Genomic DNA, 6,000 nt, shown 5'->3' with positions numbered 1-6,000 from the left:
CCATCTATCCAACGTCTAAACGGTTCGCAAATCAAATCTTCACTGAGATAAGAGTCTCGTGTATGGGTTCTTTACATCTTGCATGCAAAAGAACTATGGAAGCTTCTGGGGAGCACCTTCTATATCTTACAATATCCTCCAACTAAATTTGAACAAAACAGTAAAAAAGTATTTGAAAACATTTGAAAAATATGTAAAAACAGCAATCTTTTGAATTTTTTGGCATTGGAATCAACAAAGGAGATTAATCTGACTCAGGACTATTGCATACAAATAATTTGTTTTGAAAGAGGTGATAGACTTGTTTGGCACCATTAAATCTATACGAACTAATACATTAAGTCAAGTTATAGAACAATGGCATCTGATATATCAACATATTCGACGGATTAAGTGATAGCGAAATCTGTATTATGATTACACATATTATATAGACAGCAATAAAGAACCACTTTATGAAACTAAAGAATCAGAGCGTTGTAACTGCATAACAGTCACATTTAAGAAATAATTTATAGCACGATGGTGGCTATACGTCAGGCGTAATAATTTGTACGACGTATTACCGCCCGAGTGTATAAATAGTGTTAAAACACGGTTTTGCTATAAATTATTTTCTTGGTCGCAATAAAAACATTGACGTCAGCGCACGTTAACGTGACGTCATTCTAACGTAAGAGTGTTTTAACAGAGAGAAGCATATTAGAATCTTAAATAAACAAGCAAAGAAAGTGTTGCCGTGAAATAGAAAGTCCCCTGTTGTAAGACAACTATTTTTCTCTATCTGCCAATGTACCGTATAGCGGGTTATTTCTGCGGTCAAAATATTCTGCGTTTTGGCCCCCAAAAATATTAAATAAATTTCTGCGTGTTTATTTTCTGCGTTTTCACATAAAAGAGAAATTTCTGCGTTTTCGATGCAAAGGAGGAGGTAATTCCTCGCATGATCGTGCGTTGTGAGAATGATAGCGTATGAAAACAATAAACTAAATTACCGGTTACTGCTATAAAATGACTTTGTATTTAGTGAATACATTTTAGGATATAATAGCATGTGAATTGAAAAAAAAATATAAGTCCAACAACAATTGCACAAACAACAATTGCAAACTACGGTATATTAGCATAACGGTTACACTTAATATATGAAGGTTACTGAAGTATAGTTCGGAAGATCTTCAAAAGGGATTGATAAGAACAACACAAGTGAAATTCACTCAGTTTATTTCATTCACAAAAGTAAAACGTTTTCTGAGGGATTAACAGTTAGGACTTTGATTGACCATCACACCTTATTATACCATTATCGGTAATTGTTAGATGGCGACGGTAATTTCCAATAATTAGACCATGTCATTGTGAACTTCGAATTACCTAGGTAAACACAGCGTGAAACAACGTTGGTGAAAAAATGCAGACTTTTTGCGTTTTAAATCTTTGCTGGATGAATATTCTGCTGGAAATATTTTTGCGATTCTACCGAGAGACCGCAGAAACGCAGAAATATTCCCCCCGTAGAAATAACCCGCTATACATCTACATCTACATCTACATCTTTCACCCAACCGTCGATTTCCGACTATCACTGGGCGGCGCTGTCAGAGAAACAGTTGTTAAAGAAATGATATGTTACAATGTTAAAATAATAAAAGATAAAAAAGACAGTATGCTACAGTTAAAATGGGGCAGAGGCAATAGAATTACATACTGACCACCGCCAGCCTCTCTCTATAGATACTGAGACTGGGGCTAGATTTAACATAAGTTGGTAGGGAGTTCCAGAGACGGATGGTCCTTGGGAAGTAGGAGTTAGAAAAGTACTGAGTGTGAGACATGGGGATTAAGTAAGTTAGGTTTCTAGTTGGAATAAGATGAGATTGGTCGACTGCAACTGTCTGGGTCCTTATTTTATAAAACATTACTAATGAGTTGTGTAACCTTCTATATTGGAGTGTATTCCATTCTAAAGTTTTCAGCATTTGTGTAACACTACTGGTGTAACTGTAGTCGTACATGACGTACCTAGCAGCTGACCTTTGGACATTTTCGACTTTGCTAGTGAGGGTTTTTTGCCAAGGATGCCAGACGCTTGAACAGTACTCAAGTTGAGGGCAGACATAGGTGTTATAGGCAGCAATTTTGACCTTTTTATTGTCAGTTTTCACATTCCGTTGTATGAAGCGAAGAGTGGAAGTTGCTTTGGAAGTGATATTGTCAATGTGTTTGGACCAGTTTAGATCTTTGGAAATGGTTATGCCTAGGTATTTAGCTGCCTCACAAGTTTTTAACTCTATGTTGTGAAGTTTGTAGGGGTAGACCACGGGATTTTTCTTTCTAAAGATTCTAAGGACTTCACACTTGTCCGGGTTGAACTCCATGGACCATGTCTTCTCCCAGGTTTCTAAGTTAATGAGGTCTTGTTGCAGAGATACACTATCTGAAATGGAGTTGATGGTAAGGTATATTACGGTATATGTTATAACACAACGTTTTGATTAAATTTGCATATATAAAAAATCTCCAACTGCTGATTACTTATAACATCTATAAATATAAAAAAACGTATTTGATTTCAAATTTGATAACGTTTCATTCTGGAATTGGTGGGAAAATATAATAAAAAATGTAAGAAATCATCATACTGAAGGTAAGCAATTATGAAGAAAATACACCAGCAAAATTTAATTAGGTTCATATGAAACGAGCTTATATTAAAATATTTTACAGACTGTACAGGAAAAGATCAATGTTGACTTTAGACATTCAACTGTGACTATGACCTTTGAACTAGGGTTTCGGGTATTGCGCATGACACATTGTCTCATTATGGGGAACATTTCTGTCAAGTGATATTAAAATCCCTTCATAGATGACAGAGTTATTGACCGGACATGAAAATACCTTATTGACCTTTGACCTCTAAGTGTGACATTGACCTTTGAGATAGGAGTCTGGGTGTTGCGCATAACACATCATCTTTTATGGGGAACATTTGTGCCAAGTGATATTAAAATCTGTGTTTGGATTGTTGAGTTACAGATCGGGCAGGAAAACCCCTTCTTGACCTTTGACCTCACAGTGAGACCTTGACCTTTGAGCTACGGGTCTGGGTTTTGCGCATGACACGTCGTCTCATTCAGGGTATATATGTGCCAACTAATATTTAAATCCTGTTTCGCATGACAAAGTTATAGACCGGACGGGTAAAAAAAACCTATTGACCTTTGATCTCCATGTGTGACCTTGCCCTTTGAGGTAGGGTTCTGCGTGTCTTTTGGGCGTGACATGTCATCTCATCATAGGGAACATTTGCGCCAAGTAATATTAAAATCCCTTGATGAATGGCCGAGTTATGGACCGGATGCGAAATTGCGGACGTAAGGTCGGACTGACAGAATGACGAAGGGACAGACGGAAAGACGGAAAAGCGCAATCCTATAATCCCCGCAACCGGTTTTCAACCAGTACGGGACTGACAAGCTTATGTGGAATTTATGGAACTTTTACAAAAAGGTAAAGGACTCCACCAAAACAAAGAATAACAGGCGTTGTAACCTCTGAAATTATTGCTGATAAAAAGGTTACAAACTTACAATTACTGATACAAGACACAAACAATTGTTGTACAAAGAAGCACTACAAAACCTGAATGAACACAGTCTTCAGGCCTTTGTCAAGAAAACTCACAGGATAAACTGATCAAACTACAACATCAAAACAACAAACAAAGCGATGAAACTGCCTTAAAGATCCCAAAATAAAACAAAGTCAAATTCAAATATAATTTTAAGCACTAATACAGTTAAATTTAAAGGAGAATCCAAAAAATACGTCTCACTTTCAGAACTTACAAAATTTTGAAAGTAAAGAAAGCACAAAAATTATGAAAGAAAGGAAATCATCATATTTCAAAAGAAAGAAACACTGCCACATCACAGATTTAAGACATAATTAATTATTTTGACCATTTCCACGGGATCAATGGACATAGCTAGACTTAAATAGAGAAGACACAGCCCTAGCATTTTATTGACTGAATTTTTGTTCCTTCTCGTGAGGAATAAATTATCTATCCCATAATCAAAGAGAGTCAACGGGAGCCAAAAGAACAAATTCATAAATTAACATTTAGGCTTTGCTATCCGCATTGCCATAGTATAACACTCAACATCAGTCATATAAACTATCAGTCCATTAATTTCTACGTTATGAATATACTTTCCGGGTCATTATGCTGTGAGGCACCTACTCAACCCTACTTCACTCCGTCGTAGGAAGGGGGAGTATAGAGAAACCAAGTTTCAACACCAGTCACCTTCTTCTTATGCCCTGACACCCATTTCCCAAAATTTATTGCCGAAAAAATAAATCAATCAAAATTATTTAACGCATGAAATAATTATACATTCTACACCTCAGTACCTTTGAAATACGGTAATACCTCGATTTCTTTAAACCTAGGGTACACATATCGAGGGTTCAACGCAATAAGGGCGTATCTACTTATAGTTATTATATGCAGATACGCCCTTATTGCGTTGAACCCTCGATATGTAATATTAAAATGCTCATAACCAGCATTTACGGTAAATTCTCTTTTAAATATTGCAGTTAAAGAAAAATGTTGTAAGCATTATATTGATTTATAGACCAAGGTTATTTTAGCCATCTGTTGCATGTTTACAAGTTGTATGTTGCATGTTGCATGTTGCACTTCAATATAACAATTGTCCTTGCAATGAACATTGATTTTCGAAACGTACAATTTCCGTGGAATGTATCTCTACATTCTTGGAAATCAAGTAAATAAAGATACAGAGAAAAAAGTCTTGTGACAGATTGCAGATGTTTAGGCTGAAATATAAAATCTAAGTTCACGAAACGATAATAAAAGAAATGTGTGAATATTGTGTTCAAAACTGAGGAAGCATAGTTTTGGTGAGAATAGTCACCAGAAGCCACCCTTTCTCTTGGTTTGCTCTAAAATTTCCACGGGGGAGGCTCCCCCGGACCCCGCCGGAGGAAGGGATTCCTCTCCCCCACACTCTTCCAATGAGTAACATCTAAACTGATCACGCTACGCCCCTGTCTTTGGTTTATATAATTACAAAAAGTGAAGAAGTTTATAAAATAAAATGGAGGGAAATTTATAAAAACTTGACAGCCTTGACAAATAAGCATGGACAACAAGATCTTTAGTTTCAACAGGGACACAAAGAACAATATGTTCTATGAATTGCAGCATGGTTTCCGAGAAAAGAGGTCTTGTCAAACTCAGTTACTAATGTTAGTAGATGATATCCTTCAATTCTTGAACCTGAAAAGTCAAGTTGACCTCATACTCCTTGACTTTTCAAAGGCGTTTGATATGGTCAACCATGAAAAATTACTCTGCAAGCTGCATTTCTATGGTGTAAGGGGCCAAACTCTTAAATGGATTAAAGCTTTCCTTGATAACAGGTCACAGTCAGTTGTAGTTAATGGGTCCACATCAGGCACCATACCAGTCTCCTCAGGTGTTCCCCAGGGTTCGGTCCTCGGGCCCCTCTTATTTCTTATCTATATCATTGATCTACCTGACTTTGTTAAACACTCTAAAGTTCGACTCTTTGACGATGACACGGCTATCTATCTTTCTGTCTCTTCTCATTCAAGCCTACTACAACAAGACTTACAACAACTGAAAATCAGGGAAACAAAATGGGACATGAAATTCAATCCATCCAAATGCTATTACAGATCACTAAGCGCAAAACACCAATACCAACACAGTACCTTTTACACAATACCATCTTACAAACAGTACCATCTGCAAAATACCTTGGCATAACAATATCACACAACCTTACATGGAATGACCACATTGACAACATCACCAAAAAAAAAAAATCAAACATTGGTTTTCTAAGACGTAACATCAAAGTGCACTCAGAAGGGTTAAAATCACAAGCATACAAAACACTTGTACGGCCCCAGCTGGAGTACAGTTCCACACTGTGT

Source organism: Mercenaria mercenaria, chromosome 12, assembly GCF_021730395.1.
Source record: "Mercenaria mercenaria strain notata chromosome 12, MADL_Memer_1, whole genome shotgun sequence".
In the NCBI taxonomy this organism is placed as follows: Eukaryota; Metazoa; Mollusca; class Bivalvia; order Venerida; family Veneridae; genus Mercenaria; species Mercenaria mercenaria.
The sequence above is the reverse complement of the archived record's forward strand: the minus strand, read 5'-3'. Positions refer to the sequence as shown.